Here is a 24714-nt window from a genome sequence, read left to right as displayed (position 1 = left end):
TTGCCAGTGCTTGGATTTTTCCCTAACCTCCAGCTAAAATCCTCTGAGCTGATGCTCTGAAAATGGAATGGCATATGAAATACGCTCCCTGACTCTCAGAGTTGGAGGCCCCCCCCTTTCTCCCAATAAACAATTTTGCATATATTTAAACCTCCTTCCTCTGGTTTCCCAACTCCTCCACCCTCCCCAGCAAAGAAATTACGAAAATCCGTCATTTCTCTCTTTTTCCTTGCACCTCCATCTATCAGCGTTTCAAAGGCAGTCTCCTCGAATGCAGAGCGGAGCAGGAGATGGGCAGCAGTAATGGGAATGTGCTCCTGACTGTGCAAACCCACACAGAGAGTGAGGACAGGAGAGACTGCATTTGCATACATATTAAACGAGAGCAGTAAAAAATGCAGACGTGCAAACCATTTGGACATGGCTCGCCTCGGCGATGCGCCCTGCAAGGGAATCAATCTTCTGCGTTCTTAAAGGGAAAAACCTGTTACGGAGTGAAAAGCAAAGCCAGAGAGACGTCCGCTTGCAAACACGGTCAAGGTTTCGAGACAATCTGACCTTCTGCCTTCGCTCGCAAAGACCTGCCGTGCAAAGACTGTCGCATAGGAGGGTGAGACCCCAGTGGGAGTTTCCACCTCCAGCTGATGCCCCTGCCCTGGTTTCAGCAGGGCAGGCTGGTGCCTTTGGTCCTCTTCCCACCATCACCAAGTGGAGGAGAGCTGGTGGGACACCCATCCCCAGCCAACCTCGTGGCTCCCTGCTTGAGCTGGACCAAGATATTGTCACATCGAGCAAGCCCTCAGGTGAGGGCAGCACAGAGACCTCCCTGAAATAGCCTGAGCTGGGCTCCACAGAGGAAATAAGTGACATGTGGATGTGCTGAAGAAACCCAACCTCTGCATCCTAGTACCTTCACCGACTGAACAGTGAGTACTGTCACGTCCCGCTTTGGCCCTGGGTGTGATCCCAGTTACGGCAAGCTCCAGAAAGCAAGGCAATGAGCCTGGAGAGCGTGACTCCCCAAAATGGCTTCGTTCCAAAGTTTTTGGGAGTCCCTTTCCTGGCCTCATGGAGCTTCGCATCCACCCTACCGCATGCCAGCTGACTGCGCCGCCCGGGTCACAACAGCATTGCACACACAAGCACCTCCCATGTTCAGGATCTACCTTGCCTTGGAAAGCCCCAACCCAACCTCACCTCCGCTTGTCCCAATGCCCTGGTTAAGGACGTTCCCAAGATAAGATGTTACACCCAAGACAACAAGTAAGTACAGTAGAGCTTATGGAGTAGATCATTCCTAGGTGCCTGCAAGGGTACGGATCTAACGAGGCAAATCATGCAGGCAAACCTACTGATTTCAAAGTCTGCAGGTTCAGATGCATAAAAAGTGCAAAATCAGTAACTTTTATATTGCCACTCAAGGAACCACAAAGATAAAAGCAATATTCTGGGAGTGAAGATGCCATGAATATTTCTCATCTGCACTTATAAGGGATATTTGGGACCAACAGCTTGATTCTGCGTTAGCCTTGTTCAAATGAGATAATTTACATTCCCTGCCGGCTGAAAACAGGCTGTCAACATATTTACTTGTGTCAGGTCCCACTTCCCAACCACAGTGCTAAAAACCACTAGGTGCATGTGGAGAGTGAAGATGGGCAGCAGATAGGTCCAGGACCAGGCAGGAACGGCGAGGATGGGGTCCAGTGTGGACACCTTGGTACGCTCCAAGCCAGCAAAGCATAAAGGTCCTGCAGGGAGGGACACTGGGATGCATCAGCAGCTGCTGCTTTGCAACACGTCCTCCCAGCTTCTCCCTGCAATGGTCCCTTCTGGAAAGCCAGAAGCTTGCCAGGCTTGGCTGTCCATCCCTGAAGGTCCCGAGGCTGCAGACAAATAACGGGAGATACCTCCCGCTCAAGCATCGTGTCCTGTTAGTGCAGGCACCACCTCCTGCTGACTGAACCTCGCTGACCCAGCAGGGTTTGGCTGCTCTGCTCCTGTGGGAAATGCTGTTTGGAGCTTCCCTTCTCCTCCCCTCTCCAGCCATCCCCTGCTATGGCCAGATCTAATCTAACCGCCTGCTCCTACGTGGCTGACTCACCCCCGCCTGCCTTTGCACCTATAGCCCAAAGGACACGAAGGGGGAACATGCTGCCAGCATCTGCCTGGCTTTCGGCAGAGCTTCCCCACCGACCCCCAGAAGCATCACTTCTTCCAGGGTCACCGAGCCCAGGGTAGCAAGGCAGCATTTAACTGTCTTCTGCTTCTCTACCACCCTCCAGCCTCTGCAAACAAGGCAGTCTCGGGGTGGGAAGGCAAACAAAATGGGCTTCCCAGTAGCCTGTCCGATGTGGATTCTCTGGTGTCTCATAAGGGTTGAGTTCCCATGCAGCTATTGAGCACTTGAGTCTCTCCTCCTTACCCACCCACCCATTTTCACAAGACTTGCGGGAGCCATACAAGAGCTCTACCCTTCAGCCAAACGTATTTGAAACTTGTCGCTGGGTAAAAAACAGGGGGAGGCAGGAACAAATGGAAAGAGAAAGAAAAAGAGACACATACGCACACATGCACAGACTGGATGACGGACGCCCTATTCCCTTAAAGAAAGGGAAAAGAAAAAAAAGAAAAAAAGCAAAGTAAGACTACAGTGGCAATGTGCACCAGCTGAGCTGTTGGCTTGCTTGTACACCACGCAATCCCACCCCTCTGCCTCAGCTGCTGGGGATTTACAGGCACAAATGATCTGGGGCGGGTTGGTTCATCCGCACACGAGTGTTTCTACAGTGCCCTGCACAAGAGTGGCCCCAGTGGTTCCCAATAGCAAGCGACAATTCAGAAACATTTTGGGCTGTTAATTATATTCTGATTGAATTTTTTTGCAATAGCAACGCCCCCATGAAAGGGCAGTGGTGAGAATCTCAAAGAGGGAACCCAGGAATTTCCACCCAGAAACTGGCCCCCTGCATCGCCAGAGAAACATGAAGGCAAAAGAAAGTGGAGTTTGACAAAACAAACAACTTACTGAATAGCTGTCATTTGGCAAGTATAAATATATTAGTGATTGTGTTGATATTAGGCTCATATCAAAGGAGATTAATTTGATAATTGCCCGTGCAGAGAAAGAAAAAAAACCACAATCAAGTCTCTTGCCACTGGCATCTGAAACGCCTCCCTTGGTTAAATCAATTTCCTTTTTTAACTTAACTTGTGTTAATAAGAAAGTTATGGTGTAGCCATAATCCAAAAACACCCCCCACACACATTTATTCCCTTTTTGACTGATCTTATTTTGGCATCAGCCTGACAGCCCAGAGCACCCAAGGGCCAAGGACTTTATTTGTCAGTTTGGGGTAGTTTAAGAGACAGTAGAAAAATGGAAATTCTTTTGCTGAGAAACTTGTCCACGAGCTTCCCTAGTGACGCAGCGTGCAACCTCCCATGTGTGCTAGGTCCTCCCGCAGGACCCGCGTCCCAGCAGTAGTCAGCGATGTCAAACTCACCCCGCAAATGGCCCCAAATGACATTTTTAGAGAGGCTCCGTTATCTGAGACTACAAAATTAGCACCATATAACAGCCTTGGTCTGCAAGACGGTTCCTGCCAATGTCAATGGCGGTGCTGTACGAAGATCAAATGTAAAGCACAGTCCTTCAGCGACAGCAAATGTTTTGGCTGGTAGGAGAGCATGGGGGGAGCACGGCAAAGCCAGCAGCAATCCCTGCCCTGGTCAGAAGAAGCTCCATTGAACCTCAAAAAGCTCCAGAGTGAAAAAATTATTCCTGCCATTTGCCTAAATTAGGGAACCCACATGCACGCTTCTTCAGGAGTATCCAGGAGTCATTTATCTGAAAATTTAGCAATAAAAGCATTGCCCTTCTACCAAAGAGTTAATAGCCCTGAGAGTGAAATGGAGGTCTCGCTCTTGCTGCGGGATTTCTCCCAGTGACACTATGTTCCCACTTGGAGACAAGTTTCTTTCTTTGCTTTTCCCCAGTTATATAAGGGACATAAATTTTTGTTGCAGAGAGAACTCCAGGCAATCTGCATCTCCCTCAAAGTCTGCATCTCTCTCCAAGGCTTCTCGCTATGTTTCGGCTTGAATACTACTGCTGTTGCTGCAATTTTCCAGCTCCTGCCTGTGTCTGCACTAAACCCTCTCCCCTGCCCTGGAAAGCAGGAGCCTGCCCAAAACACAGCTCCCTGTCAGGTCTAACCCCACAGGAGTGGCCAAAGCCCTTTGCCACACTCCCATCCCCAGCCCGTGGCATCGCAGAGGCAAAGACATGAGCACAGATGAGTGTGCTTGGGCCGGCACGAGGACGTGCCCAGAGATGCTCCCCTGTGCAAGAGCGTCTCGGGCAAGCGTCTCGGTGGAGCTCAGGCTGCTGCTTTGCAGCTTGACTCTTTTCTGACCGATCTCCTCTGGCTCCCGGTTTTGCTCTCCCAGCAGGTCCCTGATCCCCAGCCCCATCACTCAGTGCTGAAGTTAACAAGCCAGGAGGGGAGGCCGTGCAGGGAAGGCTCTCGCAGTGCTCTGGAGAGGGCTGGGTGCTCTCGAGGGCTGGGTGCTCTCGGCCGGCCGGCGCCGCATTGCACACATACCAGCAAACCTCAGCCCAGCAGCCCTGGAAGGGGAATGAGGCAGCCAGCAGCAGCTCCCAGGCCAGCAAGGAAGCCTTTAACCCCTTCCCCGCTACGGTCCAGAGGCTCCTCAAGAGCCAGGAGGCAGCAGGAGAAAGGAATCCACCCTAAGGCCAAGCATCCAAATGCTGCATCCCTCCCTCCCTAAAAAAATCCCAGCAATACCCTAAAAAATCCCTGGGAACGCAGCCCTCCTCTTCCCCTTCCCATGGCCCGACAGGGAGGCAGGGGACAATCCTCACCCCTGGCCAAAAGCCATCAATGCTCCCAGCAGCCAGCACAGCCCCCGGCATCGCGGAGCCCTCCCCAGTGCCTGAGATACCCCTCCACTCAGGGTCAGCCACTGGGAGACCCACGCCCTGGAGGATGGTCTCAGCAGGGTCCCGTGGGGGACCCAAGGACAGCCACAGCCTGGCAAGGTTTGTTCTGCATCCCAGGGAGCAGGCACTTAGGGCCCCTCCAGTCGCAGCACTTAAAATCGTGGTGGCAAGGAGGGTTTCTCATCAACATCGGTGGAGGAGAAATCCCTCACGGCGAGGTTTTGCTCCCGGGTCCATGGGTGTGAATCCCCCTGCAACTCAAAGGCAGGTCTTTGCACGTGGGTGCTTGCACCCATTAAGAGCCTCAGGTGTCCAGGGAAAGCACGGCTGTCCCGGCTTTCCCCAGCCCCTTTCTCAGTCTTGTTTCTCTTGATCTCTCCCCTCAGAGAGATCTGGGATCTGCTCTCCCTTGCAAGGCACAGCTGGCACATTGGTCCCCAAGAGCCGGGGCAGGAGGAGGTGGCACGTCACCTCCAGAGCAGGTACCAGCACACCTCACCTCCAAAAAAGCAGCAACCAGGTGTTACTTCAACCCATGTGAATGGACTTAAAATGCCCTGAGCAGGGCTGCACCACACCAGTTGGAAATCAGCTTGATCTGAGCAGTCTCCAGATGCAGTTGCAACAGCTTATTTGCTACAGAAAAATCTCATTTATGGATCCAACTTGACAGCAAACACTTTTCCTTTTTTTTTTTTTTTTTTGATTAAGTGGAAAAAAATGGACAAAGCCCTTCCCAGCACAGGTAGGATCACTGAAAACCAGGGCTGAGCCTATGGCTTCGGCAGGCAGAGAGAGCAGCAGCTCTGGGGCAGGGGGTGTCAGCCGGCCCCACCGCCCTGGGGCCACGCTGCCCTCCCAGCAGAGATCGGTTCTCCCACATCAATATTCAGCTCTGCTCGGTTCACTCCAGCGCCAGTCCGATCGGATCAGGCCCAACAGGATTAACCACATAACACAGCGCCAGTGAAAGGCAGATTTGCCATTTAAAAAGAAACACACACACACCAAAGTCCACGTTAAAGAAACCCTCGGTTCAAAAGTTGCCTCCAAATTTGGGGTTTCTAAAATTAAGATTTCAGATTTTTTATAAAATAGAATTAGACTCTTCATAATAAATTAATAATCAAAGGCCCACAGAAATGTTTACATAAACTATTTTTTTAATTCCAAAGGAAACCATTTGTTTAAAAGAAGCAAGTGTTCCCCTGCAGAGCAGGCACTCCAGTAATTGCAGCATGATAGAAAATGGGGCTGGATAGCAAAAATAACTTAAAACTATTCTAAACAACCATGAAGCTGAGTCATCTGTTTCAAAGTCCAAGAGGAGATATCCCAGTGACAGGGCCTACAGAAAATGCTAAGGTGCATAGTTAAAAGGGGAGGGGAGAAACAAAAACAAACAGTAAAAATAGTACAAATTCTTTCAGATACTATTTGTGACAAAAGATGAAAGCTGGGATTTTCATCCTCTTTCCAGCATCTCGACTGCAGCGAAGCTCATGGTTTCATTGCGCCGGGTACTGTGCACCAGACACCCCTAATGCAATGGTCCTGCGAGCGTAAAACCAATACTGAAGACTGGAGCTTAGTGTTCCTCTAAAAAAAGTCAAGGAAAAATAAAGGCACCCTCTCCCCAGATGGTATCAGCCAGTGCAACCCCACGAAGAACAGGGGAAGGAAAGGCCAAACCCTGATCTCTCAGTCTTTTGTACTCCAGCCTCACTTGTATACACTGCTATCACATTACAAAATGTGTAAGTCACTGTATGAATGGCAAGGTGCCACCGGCATAAATACATTCGTATCTGGACAAAGGATCTGTCCGCACGTCAGGATCTTCATTAAAAATGAGTCTGTAAGCACTTCCCCTCATTCTTTTGGTTCATTTCCACAAAAACAAAAATGTAGCATTGCGTCAAAGTTGCAAGGACACCCTACACAAGACCGGACCAAGCGGTTGGTGCTTCAGACCAAGCCAGCTGCGCTTTCACAGCACTCCCAGCTTTCCCAGGCTTGTCGAGGCATGGCTTTAAAGCGGTGGCACTTGATCCCGGTAGCTAGCTTGGTCTAACGTTGGGTACATCTAGAGCACAGCCTGGTGCAGCTGCGGTAAGGCCATGGGTAGAGCATGGTGGGGAAATGCAAAGCCCAGGGAAGAAGCTGGGGACACGCTGCGCAGGACGGCGAGGGCTGCACTGTACTGCACCGCAGGCGCCCAGCGGTTATGGGAAGCAAGTGCCACAGCCACCAAGAATAAAACCATCATGGCTATTTAAACACAAAGTTGCCAGTATGGCACCTTGCTCTGAAGGTTTCTCGGTGGATGTTGCTGGAGATGGGCAATTGCGAAGGGAAGATCCTCAGCATGTTGCCTTATGTGTACTCCCAAGAGGGACAGAGCTTGGCAGACCCGGCACAGAGCTAGGCAGACCTGGTCTTAACCAACACAGCCAGTCCTTTACGCCCTCCTACCAAGACTAATTTAAAGCTAGTTCAGGTAGATATGGGCACACCAGACCACAGGGATTGCCCACATCAAGTTGACAGCGTGGCATTTGAAAGTCAACTGGAAGGTGCTTCAAACCAGCGTGCCGTGAACGGCAGTGTTTCCAGAGCTGCTTCGCAAGCGGTTCAGCCCTCTGCGTGTGAGCAGCCATGGAGACAGCAGAGCAAGAGCCTCCTCCACTGTCCCCCCACGCCCTGGGGCACTATCTTGTGGCTGGGGCTCCATAGAATCATAGAATCATAGAATAGTTTGGGTTGGAAGGGACCTCTAAAGGCCATCTAGTCCAACCCCCCTGCAATGAGCAGGGACATCTTCAACTAGATCAGGTTGCTCAGAGCCCTGTCCAACCTGGCCTTGAATGTTTCCAGGGATGGGGCAGCCACCACCTCTCTGGGCAACCTGTGCCAGTGCTTCACCACCCTCAGCGTAAAAAATTCCTTCCTTACATCTAGCCTAAATCTCCCCCCCTTTAGTTTAAACCCATTCCCCCTTGTCCTGTCGCAACAGGCCCTGCTAAAAAGTTTGCCGCCATCTTTTTTATAAGCCCCCTTTAAGTGCTGACAGGCTGCAAGAAGGTATCCCCGAAGCCTTCTCTTCTCCAGGCTGAACAACCCCAACTCTCTCAGCCTTTCTTCACAGGAGAGGTGTTCCATCCCCCTGATCATTTTCCTGGCCCTCTTCTGGACCCGCTCCAACAGGTCCGTGTCTTTCTTACGCTGAGGGCTCCAGAGCTGGAGGCAGTGCTCCAGGTGGGGTCTCACCAGAGCAGAGCAGAGGGGCAGAATCCCATCCCTCGTCCTGCTGGCCACACTTCTTTGGATGCAGACCAGGATACGGTTGGCCTTGTGGGCTGCGAGCGCACATTGCCGGCTCATGTCCAGCTTTTCATCCACCAGTGTCCCCAAATCCTTCTCGGCAGGGCTGCTCTCAATCCCTTCATGCCCCAGCCTGTATTGATACTGGGGGTTGCCCTGACCCAGGGGCAATTCAGTTCCCCCGGGGATTTCACAAGCAGTTGACAAAAGCAGGAACCCCAGAAGGAGGTGACAAAATGACGGTAAAGCCCGTGGGAACAAGCAGCCTATTATGACAGAGGGACAAGCGACAGTAACAAACCTTTCCTCGTGCATGCTCGACAAAGGCATGCTGGAAACCTGGTGGCCATTCCTGCTGCTGGCACCTTCCTCTCCAAAAACCGTTTCAGACTTCCCTTCTCCTCCAAAAGATGTGACCGCCTTAAATTCTGCCTTGTGCTGCTGTAACGAGGGAAGGGCTCTTGCTTTCTGCTTACTGATGAGGAACCAACGTCCAAAAAAAAAGAGCAAGCATCAGAGACAGACAGAGTTTGCAAGGAGAGGCCATAGCTTTTATCAGGCCAACTGACAGAGCCGGAAAAACAACAGGCTGAATTTTGGGCACAACTGGCTTTCTTCAAGGTCTGTCTACGTTGCATGCAGGAGAAGCCTGTAGTTAAGACAGGGTGTTCCATTTTTTTTTCCTAGGCTGCACCCTGAGTTAAAAACACCACTGGCTGAAGGGCTGGAAAAAAACAATGAGTTCAAACAGGAAGGCATCTAAGAGGGGGATTTCCAAAAAGGTGGGGAAGAAACCATCAAAGCAAGATTTCCAAAGAGCTTGGTGTGTGGGGTGCTCTTTGGGCAGGGAAAGTTTTCCAAGATCTGAATCCAGGACAACTTCAAGACAATGGTACCGTCAATGCGTGAAGCTGCCTCAGTCCCCACTCCAGCACAGGTCCAGGTAGGCAGGTGACTCAGCTGGAGTTAAGAACAAAGCACGATGGTGGACCTGAACCTCATGTCTCTTTTACACAATGCTCTCATTGTAAAGAAGTCGTAAAGCAGAACTTCCCCTAAGCTGATGTACATCTATTTTAACTCTTTTTTTCAGCAGATAGAGGCATGAAAGGGACTCAACACATGGAGAGTCAAGCCTTGCACCTTGATCACCACAATCTGATCCTCCACCTCCCAACAGCCAGGCAGAAAGACTGTGGGCTTTATCCCAGGTCTTTGCTGGAGCATGCAAACACCTTCCACATCGGATGTTACAACATCCCCCAGGCTTTGCAGAATCTCTAGCAGTGCTGCCTTTGGGGGTCAGATACCTGCTGGATTTGATGCCTGGCTGGAGGGATGAAGGTCCCTTCATTGCTAAAAGAGCATGCAGAAGAGGACGGGTTGTTCCCTAACTACTAGCGATAGGACGAGAGGAAATGGCCTCAAGTTGCGCCAGGGGAGGTTTAGATTGGACATGAGGAAAAATGTCTTTACTGAAAGAGTGGTTAAACATTGGAACAGGCTGCCCAGGGAAGTGGTTGAGTCACCATCCCTGGAAGTATTTAAAAGACGTGTAGATGAGGCGCTTAGGGACATGGTTTAGTGGACATGGTGGTGTTGGGTTGACGGTTGGACTCGATGATCTTAGAGGTCTTTTCCAACCTTAATGGTTCTATGATTCTAACAACAAGCACCATGTAGATTTGCCCAGCCTCACCCAGAAGACTGCTCCCTTTCCTGCCTAAAGTACATCCTAGGCTGTCAGCAAATTCACAGGTCTCGCAGTCTCCAATGTGCTTGTCCTCTGACTGCCCCAAGAAGCGAGGCAGCACTTATCTGTGTTTCACAGATGGGTCACTAGAGGCAGAGAGACAAAGCCCCAGCTTCCCTCTGCATAAACTCCTCACAGCACCAGGTTTGAGGATTTCATGGTGTTCAGGCACCAGAACCTGGGTCCAACGTCACCCAGAGCAAAGAACCAACCCCAAAATCCCAGAATCCGGGCCAAAAGCCCTGGCCACTGGCCACCCTTGCCACGCTCCAGCCAGCTGAGATTGCTCTTCCTAGGTTTCATCCCGGCCTTCATGCTCTGGACTGTCTCAGAGGAGCAGCTTGTGCTTCTCACAGAACAAAATTCAGCCTTTGATGCCATTGGCACTTCCTCCATTAGTTGCTTTGAAGATTAGGGCCAGAGCCTTAAATTGGATTCAGAAGCTGATGGAGAGCCAATGGAGCAGCTTGAGCTCCCGGTGGCCTAGCCCTTTGGGGAGGTGAGCGGTCATGCCCTGCACCAGCTGGCCCAACCACACTGTTCCTACCTTCAGCTTCTGCTACAAGGCACAGAAGCACAGTCAGCTTGAGCCAAGCAACGGCATTGATACAGTGGACAAAATTGTCCCCAAGCTGGAGAGAAGGAGGCAGCATTTTTGGAAACAAGCACTGCCTGGTCATCACAGCTAGCAAAGAGGCCAGAAAAATTGGGATTCTCCAAACCACACCCACAGTTCAAGGCAGCACGATGACAACAGAAGGCAGGGTGTCACCACGGTCTTCAAAGCCTCATGTTTTCCAACCTGCTTCCCCTCTATCCTCAGCTTGACTCAGCTGCTCATACCTGCATCCCACAGCAGCAGCAGCTCTCCTGGTTGTGCCAGCTGGGAACAAGAAACACACCCATGGCATCTCCATCTCCCCTCCTGGTGGGGAGTCCCTCTCCTCCCATCACCACACACCCCCTGACTGCCCCTGCCCTACATGCTGCCTGACTTGGGGATGATGGGCAGCGGCAAGAGCAAGGTCTCCTGGGCGTAAGCAGGTAGCATGGAGGCCAAGAGCATCAGGAACACTGACGGGATCCCAGAGTGGGAGCGTACAGGCATCTTTTGGGTTCCTCTGTGTGTTTTTCACCAGACCAGTTCTGCACTCACAGTGTTAGGCACTGCACACCCACAAACACGCACTAAGAAACCATCTTTGCTCTAATCCATACAATTTCAGCACTGAATAGTGCCTGTGGAGTTCTGCACACAGAGCTCAGGCTCTAGGCTCTCAACAAAACATCCAATCCCCCCGACCACGTCCCCTCACTGGCCCTCCCAGCTGGGAGCCACGGAGCAGCACAGCTGGATTTCACCTGCACCCACCACCCAACCCCGCAGCATTCACTAGGACAAGTCCCTTTGCCCAAATTCCTTCAAGCCCTTTGGAGCCTGCCAACTCAAAGGATGCTAAGAAAGGAGGTGCATGGACCACAAAAAGCCACAGCTCCTCTCTCCAGTCAAGTTGAATCCCCAAACGAGAGAGGAGATCCACGCATGCCAAACTTGCTTCCAAAGCATCTCCCTCCTCCAGGAGCCAGGGCACAGGGGCAGCAAGACACTCTGTGCCGTGAAGTGACACGCACCAAAGTAACATGTGGCACAGTCACAGCAACTCTATTAATTTAAGTTAATTTCCTGCAGTTCTGTCTTAGTTTTCCAGCAGATTCAGGACTTAAAGGTTAAAGCGTAACCTTGTCTCAGTAGCTTGCTATTCGCTCCATGCAAATGTCTACCTACAGCCTGGTAATTACATGCATTTCCAAAGAGCCAATCCGCCGTCAGCCTGACAGATACTGATCTTCCCGTTTTATTTTTAGCTCTGTGCTTCCCCCTCTAGATGCAAAAAAAAATTCTGTTTGTTCCATCTTTTGCTGCAGCCTTTTTTCCCCAGCTCACCAGCCAGCTCCCGTCTCACCCAGGCTGGAGCAGGGAGCAGTGCGGGGTGGCAGGCTGGGCAGGCGCTGGGCTCCTGGTGGGAGTCCTGCACGGGTCCCCAAAACGGTTAAAGTGGGCAGCCGGCTCCTTTGGGGCCACCCGGGGAATTTGTCTTCTCTGGCAGAGAGGGGTGTTTAAATGGGAAACTCAAGTGAGACATAAAGAGCTACGCACCCCTTTGCAGGGGAGCTGGACACTTTCTCTTGGGGACATCTCCGGCGCGCACACATCCAGCCAGGTCCCAGCTGAGAGAAAAAGGGGCCAAATCTGGCAAAATTCAGCCACGTGCTAGTGGCTCTCCAAGTCCAGGATTTGTCATCTCGCAGAGCTGGGTGGCTTCCCCGGTGAACCACGTGGGGCCACCCAGAAAGAGGAGGCAATGCCGGTAGGGCAGGCAGCAGAGGCAGGTCAGCCACGCAAAGACAAGGCTCAGTTGATGCTTCCAGCTCCTAAAATGGGCACACACGGGACTAAATGTGTGCAGTGCCACCGATGCCAACATGCTGCCCTCCTCCATGAGCTGTTCTGGTGGCTTTGGGGAGGAGGCAAGGTGTGCAAACCAACAGAAATTTGTATCCTCCAGAAGTTTAGCCCCATCGGGCAGCCCACCACCAAAGAGCAGCCCAAAAGGCTGGTTGTAAATCACGAGACTTGGAAGAAACAGGGATCAGGTTCTACTTTGCCTTTCCTTTGGGAAGGAGCCTGGGAGTGGGGATGGGTTGGGCTTTGAGGGGTGAGGTCTGCATGCCTCTCTCCCCCTGTCTCTCTCAAATGCATATTTTAGATTTAAACCAGAACAGATTCGCACAAACTTTAGTCACGTGATGGGGAAAAAAAGACACCGAGCCTCAGAAGTGACACGCGAGGGAAGGGCTGGCTGTCGGCACTACGGCACAGAGGCCAAACTCACCACAGCCAATGCCAACTGTGGGCCACAGGATACAGCTCAGGGACATTAAGGGAGTGAAAAGGGTTTGCACAGAGCAGAGAAAGGAAACCTGGATGCAGGGAAGCCACATGATAAAATGCATTAAATAAATAGCTGAAGAGAAAGAAGAGAGAGGAGCGGGGATGGGATAAAGCAGAGGGAAGGGTTGAGTGCGGCAGTTGCAACCTCTATGAAACTCCGGTAAAAGCCGGCAGATCTGGGACTGATGCATCTCCCCAACACTATGGACATCTCTCTAGGGCTCACCCCTGCATCGGCTACCCCAGCTCCAGCCCCAGCCACCTGGGAAGTCATAATTATGTCTCATACCTGCAAAGAAAGGATTGCTTGCCTTGTTATACTTCTAAGGATCCTCCTAGTCACAACGGCATTTAAAAAAAAAAAAATCAAGAAATTATCCCTACATGGTTTTACATTTCCAGGGGAATTTCTTCAAACCTCACCAGCAATTCCCCTCCTTGAAATTTTGTAGCAAATAAAGCACACAACACTCAGAAGCAGCTTATCCAGCAGCCTTCAAACATTTTCAACAGGTGGGTTTAGGCAGTTAGTAGGAACAAGGATTTTACAGAGATCTGGGCTCCACTGTCCCAGTTTTCCCCTCCTATGGCTCCTAACCCGAGGGTCAATCTAACACACAATTGGGAGAACAGGAGCCATCCCAGCAACTCGGGCAGGCACTGGATGAAACCACGGGATGACAGAGCAGAGAGCACAGAGGGGAAGGTAATCATCCCCATTACAGAGCGGGGAGAGCCGAGGAACAGAGATTTCACTATTTATACTTAACAGCCCACAAGCTAGGAATGAAGCTCAGATCCCAAATCCCCATCCTTCTGCACCAAAATAAATAAATAAACCAACCAACCAACCTGCCTCCCGTCGAGGAGGAGTTGGGGAACTCCAAGGGAGCTTTTCCACCCTCCGCAGAGACGCAAGCCCTGGCTGAGCTCCGCGAGAACCAATTCCTCCGATGCCAACAAGTTTAGCCAAAGGAATTCAGGGCGAGCAATGAGAAAAGGCCTGTGCAAACCTACCCCTTCACCACGTTCCTGCAAAACATCTTTAAATCTGAGAGCTTTGCATAATTGTGTTTTAAACAATTCAAACCTGGCACTGCCAGCCTTTCGTTTGAGAGTCGCTTTCTTGCTGCTGGCTCGTTTGGAGTTTTTTTTTTTTTTAACCACTATTCAGTCTCCATTCTCCTTTGTGCAGTTCAATCATATCGTTCCCACCTTAGCTTGAAATTTTAAAGGCTGGGTACCCCCAAGCCTCTTTCCTTGCGTTTACACCCTTCTTTTATAGAGAACAACAACAGTTTCTGCCACACACCATTTAACCGAGGACTGCACCCAGGGCTGCAGTTGTTCTCTCACATCCTGGACACCCCTGCAAAGCAACCAGCAGAATCCAGGGCCTTAACTGTTTTAACCTCCCCTCCCACACTTATCCCTCAGGCTCCATGTCATTGTGGTGCTTTTCTCCAACCCTTTCTCAGTGAGTTTACACTCGAATGTCATTGCAGCGCCCAGGCTTGGGCACTGGAAAACAGTGCTGTGAGCACAAGCAAGAGAGAAAGAACCAGGGTAGCTTCTCCAGGGCTGTCTGACACGTGGCCTCAGCATCTGTTGCCCAAAAAACATCGAAAGGCAGATCTTGCACTTACACAAGACATGCAGAACAGGAGGTTTTAGCCTTTCTGTGACCACAGCTGGCTTCAGAGCTGGGTCCTCACCAATGCCATTTTGACCAGTGCTTACATGGCACTCTCCAGTCCTGTGGTGACATCTATTCCAAGTCTTCCAGCTCTTCAGCTGTTCTGCAAGAAGCTCTTTCCCTCTGGATCTCTGTTGCAGTTACATCCACTTGCCATTTTCCAGGTTGTGTGGTTATTTCTGCCCTCTTACAGCTGACCTTCCTAGGCTTTCTCTGTATTTCTTTCCTCCTTGGCTTCTCTGTCTTTCTGCATCTAATGAACACGCTCACCATGATCTGGGAGAGGACCGTAAACAGCGACATGGACCATACTGAGCAAAATCCCATGACGGAGGATGTGACCTACTAAATGAAGCTAGGCCTGCAGTCAAACCCTGTCGCTCAGTCTACGCCTGCTTACCTACATCTTTCGTTTACAGCATCTCACCGCAGTGTTTCGACCTATGGCTGCATATATCTCCAGCGAGATGTCTGGAGGCACTGCGTAGAACTGGTCATGGAGCACTGTGCCCGTCAAGTTCCCTTGGGCTGCTCAGACCCACGACAAGTCCTCCCGCGTGCCGTGCCGCGCTCCTTCCCATGGCCCTGCCAACTCCTACGGCACCAGCTCAGACATCACAGGAGCAAATGTTTAACTTCCACTGCATTGCTGGGAGCCATTAAACACCACCTCTCTCCCAGTGCCAGCCCCGTTCCTTTGCTAGAGACTCCTACCGTGTGGCCAGATGGAAATTGCCCAGCTCAACCTATTTTTCTCCCTCCATCCCCCTCGCCCCAGGCGTTCCCACCGCAACCCACATTCCTCCTATGTCGCAGGCGAGATGCGTGCTCCCTCCCCAAGGCGGGGACACCTCCGACCTGCCGCACAACATCCCAGTGCCAGATACATGGACTCAACGGGAGCCTTTCCTTTTATTCCCTCATGGGCTGCTTTTCTATTTGGGAGCCCATGATTGTATCTGACAAAGTCTCCTAATTGTCTCCACTGATTTTACCAGAGACTGATTTTAAAAGCAGCTCAGTAACTTAGTCATTTCAATATCATTGCTGAATTCAGCTCCCTCATTTATTAATGGGCCTACTTTTGCTCTTTCTCCCCAATGTTTGCAAAATACCTTTTTATTTCTCTTAACCCCTTTGGCTAACATTAACAAGCAAAAACTCAGTAATATTTGATATTATGTGTGTATAAATAAAAGCAGGAAAAGATCTTATTCACTCCTGTTACAGCTACTAAAGCAGGCCTAGGGCTCTGGAATAGCAGCTTTACTGCATACGTTAAATATCTCCATTACTTTATTAACGCACAGTGTTGGAATTTTATTGGATAGTTTGGGTTATTTACCTTATAAAGTAACACGGGCATCACAAACCACAAAAAGAGGGTATTTGGTACCTTCTCCTTAAGTCTGCATCTCCACAAACCGAGGGAACACAGGACTACAAAAACAAAACCCCATGTGCTGCATGTTCTTTCTTTTACGAGAGGTGGGGAGGAAGGGGGAGAGGGGAGACCAGCAGTTATCCGGGCACCAATGCCTTCGCACGTTTTTGCTCAGGAGGAATTTGGACGGGCAATTTGCAAGCAGCAACCCCAGCCTGCTTTTACGGCCATGACGATGGCCGGCAAGTGGGAAGCACCACTCATCCACCTAGAAAGAGGTTTCGGGGTGCCCCTTCCTCACAGCCCAAATCCAGAGGTGACAGGAAAGAGGGGAAACAAAAGAACTCCAACTAAAACAAAAAAAACCAGAGCAGTTTCCAAGAGGGAATTTTCCATCTTTGATATTATCATTGACTTCTCAAACATGGTTCAAATGATGCCCTAAACTGTCATTAAAATTGTAATAATCAGAACCACTTAGCAAAGTGACCAAAAAAACCACTTCCAAAAGTCTTTAAAAGAATTAAAATAATCTGGGTAAGTCAAGTCAGCCCTGATGAGAGGCCAGCTTCCTAACTCTGAAGGCTGAACCTTTATTTATCTGCCTTGAAATCACTGCCTCAAAGACTCCACAACCTGGGCACCCAGAGACCGGCTCTGGTTCCCTGCAGAGAGATGACCGGTGAAACACAGGAGATCACTCGAAGGACCTGCTCCAGGGTCTTGTCCCCAGATCTCAGCATTACAGCCCCCTCGGGTCCCGGTACAAAGGGGGTCCCATGGGAGCAGCAATGGGGCTGGGTAAGACCAGCTTAGGTGAGTGCGTTTTGGAGCTGTGGGACATCCGTGCTGGATGCCCCAAGCAGAAATTCACAGCATTTGCCTTTCTGATTTAAAGCTGGGCTGGGGAAAGAAAAAAATAAAGAGGGATTTATCCCAGAAAACAGAGCAGCACTTGAGCCTTGGCAGGGCAAGGCTGAGCCCACGTCCCAAGCGCCTGCTGCCCTCACCTCCTGCAAGCCGTCACGATGGCAAGCCATCACCCTATTTATTTGCTGTCTTCCCCTCCTTTCTCAGCGGATGCTGCCCTCCCACACACCGCTGCTACTGAAGCGAGGGAAAAAATGCAGAGGGAGAAGCCAAAAATGGGCACATGGGGCTCAACATCTCCCTTGGTTTCCCCCGTTCCAGCCAGCACTAGTCCCTGGGGGGGATGAAGAGACAAGACAGTGGCTGACACGAGGTGGCCTTCCCCGGAAAAAGCCCTTCCCAGGGGCTGAGGATGCGGTGCGGTGATGGGATGAGCTGGGGGAGGAAGGATGCTTGGACCCCACCTCTGTCAGGTGCACAATGGCTGGGCAGCATGGCTACAGGGTGAAATCCTGCCCGGCACCACGGCGATGGGTGATTTGGGGCAAGCTCAGGTCACCCCTCAGCAGGGCTGAGGTGACAGGTGACAATGCCATCCCTGGCTTCACTCCTGCAAACACTTCCCACCCACTTTTTGGGATGCAAAACCACGGTAACCCAGAATTTCCCCATCACCCTCCACCACGCTCCCTTCTTTAAGTGCAAAACTTCCCACCACCACCACCTATTTTTAAACCCAGCCCAGTCCAAGCAGGGGCTGGGATCCTCTGGTGGGTTGTTTTTTTTTTTTCCTGGGGGCTGTGATTTTAGGCAGCAGCAGGGAGGCAGAACCACCTGCTGCCAGCCGCCCCGGAGCTGCGCGCGAGGCTGCCCGCAGACCGCAGGCAGCGGCGCAGGCAGCGGAGGAGAGGGAGGGCGGGCGAGCAGGCTCCCCTTGCAAAGTCTGTCCTGTGCTGTCTAATAACACAAGGTGTCATTGTATACCCAAATCAGTGCCTGGAGCTTTATTTATAACAACTGAAACACAAAACCCAGCAGGCCAGAAACAGCGAAGGGAGCGAGAGACCAGGGAGGGCAGGGAAGCAGCTGGGTGAAATCTCCCTATTTAGGAGGATTTGCCTTGAGATTTTCAAGCTGGATTGAGGCTGGGGGGGGGGGACGGACGCGGGGGGCCACGGGAGGAGGAAAGAGCGATGAAAGGGAGGGAAGAGGGAGCTGGCAGAGCAGCGATGCCTCCCTGGCTGCGGCAAGGCGATGCCGCCGTCTCCACCACGGAGCCCTGCGTGGAGCTATGGGGGTGCTTCGCTCACAGCCCCCCGCCAGCCAGCAAAGGGAGGTCGGAGGAGGCTCCAGCTCCCCTGGGACTCTCTGGCTTTTACAGCTACTCTTTTTTCAAGGCTATTTGTGGCTTTTTAGCCACCCCCTCCATCCCAGGAAGAGCTCTGCAGCTCAACAGCTGGCTCCAGCGGACTCCCTCTTGCATTGGAATAGGCTGTATCTGCAAACTTGGCAGGAGCCATCCCAAAGGGACTCGCCCAGCCCGGCAGGCAGCAGTCCCAGTGCGCTCCCTTGGGCGCAGCTCCTATCAAAACCAACGCTTGCGGCTTGCACGACCCCACTCCTGCGAGAAGCTGAGCACCCTGAACTCTTGCTGAACTCAGTGGGAGCAGAGGCGGCTCAGCAGCGAAAGGTCCCAACCCTGCACTTACAGCATGGGGAGATGTGCTCTCGTCGGGTGGGTCCAGATGTTATCACCACCGCTGCCATCCCCGGCAGCTTGTTCATCTGCTCGCTTGTGCCAGAGGCTCCTGCTGCCAGCGCGGCGTCGGTGGAACAGCTCTCGTGCTCTCCTCCATGGCTCCTGGGCAAAGGCTGGCATCTTTGCCTAAACCCCCTTTCCCCAGCAGCTGAAAGGAAGCCGCTGCCAGACTTTGTACTGAAGCAGCTGAGGTGGGAGCATTCATGTCCCATTCTTCTGACTCACCGTGGAGGTGGTAGGCAGCAGCAGCAGGGAAATAATAAACAGCTGGAGGGGGTAAAGGGGGAGGTAACATCTTAAGGAGTTGCAGCTAGGGATGCAGTTTGGTGTTCACCTCCCCTGCAGACAGATATTTAAATCTCCAGGTGCAAAAGCCACTGAAAGTTCAGGCTGAGTCAGAGCTCCAAAATTTGACCCACTAACAGGCAACAGAACGGGCCCATTAAGAGATAAAGCTCGACCCTCCCTTACGTGGAAGCTGACTTGCACTGAGGGCCCCTTTGGTCCAGCTTTGCTTCTGCTGAAGACAGTGGGAGCCAAACCGTGCTCCCTGCAAATAAACCAGAGCCAAGCTACAACAGCAAATCCATGTAGGAAGAGACTCCCATTAACTTAACCAGGACTTTAAAATCTCCCTTTCCTCCCACTCTATCCGGGTATTGGTCTCAGATGTTTTCTGACTCTTCATTTGAAGAGGGAAAACAAAACACACCAAAGCCACAAGGCGCAGGGGGAAGCGGCTTTCATGTTCTTTCGCTAGCAAGCGCTCACCCAGTGCCGTCCCAGCTGCACTCGCTGCCCTCGGCCCCCCAAAGCCTACCTGGAGAATTACATTTGCAAAACTGTTGCCCAGGAAATGTGCAACTAAAATCTGTGAAATAAGCATGCCTGGAATCAGATGTTCCCAGTGTAGTTAAACGACCATGCCTTGAAATCTGCCTCTGCGTTTAGCCACGCTGCCATGTACAGAGCTACAAAACAAAACGCTCGGCTTGTTTCACATCCCAGCCTCAGCACCGGGACTCTTGTTCCCTGCAAACAGGGAGCCCAAACTCCTTCCCCCGAGGGCTTTAGGAGCGTGGCAGCAGGAGGAATGGCAAGATCGGGGCCCTACACCTATGCTCGTGTACAAAATCAGTCCGAGGGCTCAAAGCACAGGCCACTGCCCTGCTGCTCAGGAAATAAAACCCAGTCTGTCTCCAAGCAGAGAAAACAGAGAACCAAGACGCTGGAGTTCCCCGCCTCTTCCACCAAGCGTGCCTCTTTGCAAGGGGCAGAGCCAGTGGGGACAACATGACCCCAGCCGCCTTGTTTCATCACAATGAAAACAAGAGATTTCATGGGGAACAATGGGACCCCAGGAAATGTCCACCGAGGTCTGCCTGGCGGAGGACGGAGCCTTCAGGGCAAGCAAGCCTTGTCAGTCCCACGTGGAGCATCAAGGGGGTGAAACCTGGGTCCCCTCAGCCCACACAAGGGCTAGAGACGCTGTCACCGGTTATTCCAGAACAGGGCTCAGAAAGCCTGAGCCCCGCTGGAAATTTCTGACAGGTTATTTCAGAAGGGTTTGTCCTATGCAGTAGGAGCAGGATTTTTCTTTTCTTTTAAGTTTTTTGTGGATGGGAAAACATCTCTCCTTCCCCTCTCTGAGCTCACCATTACAGTCTCACGTCCCACTAGAGTAAACCACAGGACACAGCCTTCCCACTCGCTTCTTTTCCCAGCAGCAAACAAGTTTTTACTCCATTTTTCCTTCCTGGGGAGACTGAGCTGCATAGGACGGTGGGCAGCAGAAAGGCACATCCCCACATGAAACCACAGCTCCACTGCAGCCCCCAACCACTCGCTCGGAGTCCCCAGCACTGGGGGGAGAGCGTGGGGTCGGAAGCTCCCTCCGAGCTCAGCTGCTTCCCAGGTTTCACACAGTACCTACACCTGCGAGGAGACACCATGTTGCCTCCCCAAGACAATTAGGTTGTGTTCGAACCACGACCTCAAGGAATTGGATTAATTATGGCAATGTCGAGCATGACTTCGTCTGCAGGGACAAGTCACGTTTGACATCCCTGCCAGTTGGTTACAGGGCTGGAGGATGAGCGAAACCTGCACGGTCCCTCCCCAGGCTGGTTTATTGGCACACGTTCAGCAACGGTGCAGGTTTTGGGGAGAACAGCCTGCATGAAAGCCTCAGCAAGCAAAACCTTACACCAGAGCATCCACACACCGGCCAGATAGAAGCCACATTGCGGTGTCACGCTGACACACGCAATTCCAAGCGATGGCCAGGTAGAAAGCCAGGATCTTCCAGCAAGCCATGGCCAAGTTTCATGGAGCATCCGAGCAGGGGATGACTTAAACTGTTGTTCTAACACACAGATCGGGAGGTCTCCTCAGGGAAAGGCAACAGGTCTCGCACATGAAACAGCATGTTCCCCAGCCTGATCCATGGGTTTTAGCTAGCATGCAAATATCTGATATTATTTCTCACCTGCTGATGGGTCCTGACCATGGGAGGATTACACAGTCGGTCCCAGAGTCACAGATGGACCTACAGGCTGGAACAAGGTCTCCCAGAAGGGTCAGCGTCTCCCTTCCCAGGAAGCCACCCTGCCTGCACCGCCCTTGCTCCGGGGCTGCCCACCTCCTCCCACCAGGCAAGGCTCTGCCTCAAGAAGTCTACAACAGTAATAATAAAAAAAAAAAAAAAACCAAAAACACCAAGCTGATCTTTGAGGCCAAAAAAGGGTTTTGAAGCAAAGGGGAAGGGGGGGAGGTGGTGAAGGAATCTGAAGTTGCATCACTTGGAAATACCCGAGTGCTTTGGAGATGTATGTACATGTTCAGCTTCCTACTGTTTCTCCAGGAACCTACTTGGGAACAGCAAAGTGACACCAAAAGGAGCCAATGACATTTGCCTGAAGCAAATAAAAACAGCCTTGAATTTAACCCAAATTAGCCCACGTGCAAAATATTCCTCCTTGGAGCTAGGCACTTTGGGGGTTTGGAGTGGGGTGAGAGAGGTTCAAAATATAAATCAATCAAGAGCTTTTGCCCTTTGGCTGGGCTCAAAACCAATCCAGAGATGTTCTCCATGGTATTTCAAACATTTCTCAGAACATGGAACTAAAACTAGGTTTCGTTTCCTTCAACAGAAGTCACCATTGCTCCTTCATGACAAGGAAAATAGATTGGAGGGGAAAGTCTTATTTCCAGTAAAAGTTTTGTTCTTTCAGAAAACCAGGCTACTTTCCAGGCAGCTTTCCTGCAGACAGAAGACCTGCACCCAGCTCCGAGAAGTTCCTCCTGCTGCTGCCCACGCAGGCACACTGAAACCCAAGGAAAGCACGTGGACGGCGTTGCAAGCATGATCCCGTTCAGGGAACGTGATTCCCTCAGGGGAGGCCAGTTTCGACATCAAGCCAGGACACACCTCTTATGGGGACCGGTCTGGGTCCAGCTCAACTGGAAGACACGAGCCATTCGATGAGCTGGGCCAGAAGCGGACCTGGCAATTCTCGCCCAGCCCCGGTGATGCGAAAGGCTTTGCTCACTGTCCGGCACAGGCAGGTCTGCCTGCTATCCCCCCCCTCCCAGATGGACCTGGTTCTCCAGGGGCTCCCTTCTGCAAGGTGGAAGGCAGGAGGAGGGGAAATATAAAAACTATAGGCTTGATGCTCCATTTCCAAAAGCTGCCGTGAGCCACCGATCCAGACTGGGAGTGGCTCGACTTGACGCCTGCAGCCTCAGGAAGAGGATCCTTGCTGGGGCCGTTCCCTCTCCCCGAAGCATCCCCCGGCCCCTGCTCCCACGCATCCCCTGGCGAGCTGCCCAGCGCCGCTGCAGCGCTGCTCCTGCCCGCCTGCACAAAATGGTTAATGCGGCAGGCGGGCCAGGTGGCTCAGGTGTGCATGCCAAGCAGCTCCCGTCTCACCTGCAGCGACTTGTCGAGGGGGAGCCGCATCTGCCCTTTCTTGTCTGGCTTTAATCTGCCTGTGGAAAAGGGAGAAAAGGGATCGGGGAAGGGTAAACACAGATTAGGCAGCTGCAAGTCCTGGCAACCAAAGGGCTGAGCAGGTGATTCAGAGAGCTGGGGGCCTGCAGACACCCTGTCCTCTGCCTCCCACCGACATCTCCAGTGATGGCAGTGGCCTGGGAATTGCCAGGATAACGTGCTGGCTGACGGGGCCGCAGCATTCATCGCTAACCCAGCAAAGGCAGGACTGGGAGTCTGCGCTGCAGGGTCTGGGGTAAATTCCTGCCTTTTGCTCTGCTTCACCACCTCCCTGCAAAGACTGATCCCACCCAAAGGACACAGGACCCAAGACAAGCGAGGCAGAGCATCGATAGGTCCTGTACCAGCAAAGTGTCCAGCACTGCTGCAGATGCTGTGACCTCCCCTCAGGCACCTCCACAACGTGGCTCCTACAGAAACACGGCTGTACTATAGCCCCAGCCACGGCTCCAGCTTCCTCAGAGTTACTCTGCTCCATGAGATCACACTACCTCTCTGCTCGACAGCCTTTGCCACTAATCCATGCCAGCATCAACAGCTTCCTCACCCTTGGGAAAAAAGAGAGTAGGCTCAATCAGGTGGAAGCTCATTTCTGCCTTTGCTTCCATCAGCCTTTACACAACCTGAAGAAAATCCCGGTGACTGAAGAAAAAAAAGACATTTTACCCCAAAAAGTGGCTGAAGGCTTTTGTTATGTGAGCTGATGACTTTTGACACAGGGTTCTTACACAGTGCCCAGTGCTGCCGCAGACATCACCTCTAGATCCTCTGCTGGGACACGGGAACCCCCAAGACGGAGCTGAGCCCCTCTGTATCCAGCCCGGGGTTTGCACAGGCTCCAGACAGAAAGGCTCAGGACCACGGGCGTTTGGTCCTCATCCAGCTGCACAGACAGATGGTCTTGGGGGGAGGGAGCCTTTCCAACTGCAACCGCACCACTGAAGAAGCATCCCCAACCTTGCCCAAGACCTGGGAACTTGCCCAGCCAACCAGTCAGGGATATTCTGCCTGGGTGAATCAGGTCTCAGCCCACCGAGGAGCCCTAGCATAGGGCAGGAATGTGAGCGGCAACTGGAACGCATGGGGCAGGTGAGGGGAAAGGGCCAGACAGGCAGGGAATGGCAGCGACTCCCTCAAAACTAGGCCACAGCTCGGGAGAAGTCATGCGACGTCTCCCCAGGCACCGCCACCTCTCCTCTCTGCAGGGAGGGCAAGGAGCTGGGCTGGCCCTGCAAACAGAGGAGACTTGCCACCCCTGCAGTCCCGGGAGCCGCTGGCCCCACACGCGACGCAGGCAAGGCCAGGCAGCGCTGCTTTGGGGCAGCAAGAGCCCCCGGTGCAAACCCAGGAGAGCCCTTCAGCTCATGCTTGTGCTCCATCCTTTCTCCACCCTGGAGGCTCAGGGTTACAGTCACCCTGGTGCACAAGGCAGGGCGCAGTTTCCTGGTGTTACAGGGATTTTTTTGCAGCTTGCCAGTCCTGGAAACAGCCAGAACCCTGCAAATCCTTCACCTGCCTACCTGCCTTCTCTCTGAGTCAGGGACAGCCATAACCCATTGCAACCCCTCACCTGACAGAGCCGCAGCGCTTGGAGCTGCCCTGGGGAGACAGGAGAGCCAGTCTGACTGGCTCAGGGCTCACTGAGAGCTCCCTGGGCAAGCAGCCTTCCTCACCTGGGAAGCATGGGGAGACCTGTGCTCCCAGTTACCTCCTGAGCAGGTCAGGACGAGGGCCTTTCATTGCCCAAGCCTTTGGCCTAATTATTTTCATTCCTGTCCCCACACCCTGCCCATAACAGCAGGGATCAAGATGCCTATTACAGCACACGCGTTTCGGAGGTGCTGCCCTGTCTGCCAGCAGTTTAGAGGAGGCAAAGTGGCCGAGCTGGAAAGAAAGGGCCTTGCAAGTCCAGCCTATGAGGTTGGATCCAATTTCATAGGCACCATATGTACCTGGGCCAGGGCAGATGAGAGGATGGGGCAGGAGGGTCCCTGTCT

General features: G+C 52.3%; 1 protein-coding gene across 1 annotated transcript in view; it reads right to left on the bottom strand.

Annotated features, from left to right (window-relative positions):
- Positions 1 to 18851, bottom strand: part of NTMT1 (N-terminal Xaa-Pro-Lys N-methyltransferase 1) — a 104125-nt gene extending 85274 nt beyond the window's left edge. The window contains exon 1 of the mRNA XM_076355531.1: positions 18656 to 18851. The gene's annotated coding sequence lies outside the window, so the exon portion shown is untranslated. The remainder of the gene's footprint in view (positions 1 to 18655) is intronic.
- Between the last annotated feature and the right edge of the window lie 5863 nt (positions 18852 to 24714).

Source organism: Aptenodytes patagonicus, chromosome 18 (assembly GCF_965638725.1).
Source record: "Aptenodytes patagonicus chromosome 18, bAptPat1.pri.cur, whole genome shotgun sequence".
Classification (NCBI taxonomy): domain Eukaryota; kingdom Metazoa; phylum Chordata; class Aves; order Sphenisciformes; family Spheniscidae; genus Aptenodytes; species Aptenodytes patagonicus.
This window is presented reverse-complemented; position numbering and strand designations above follow the sequence as displayed.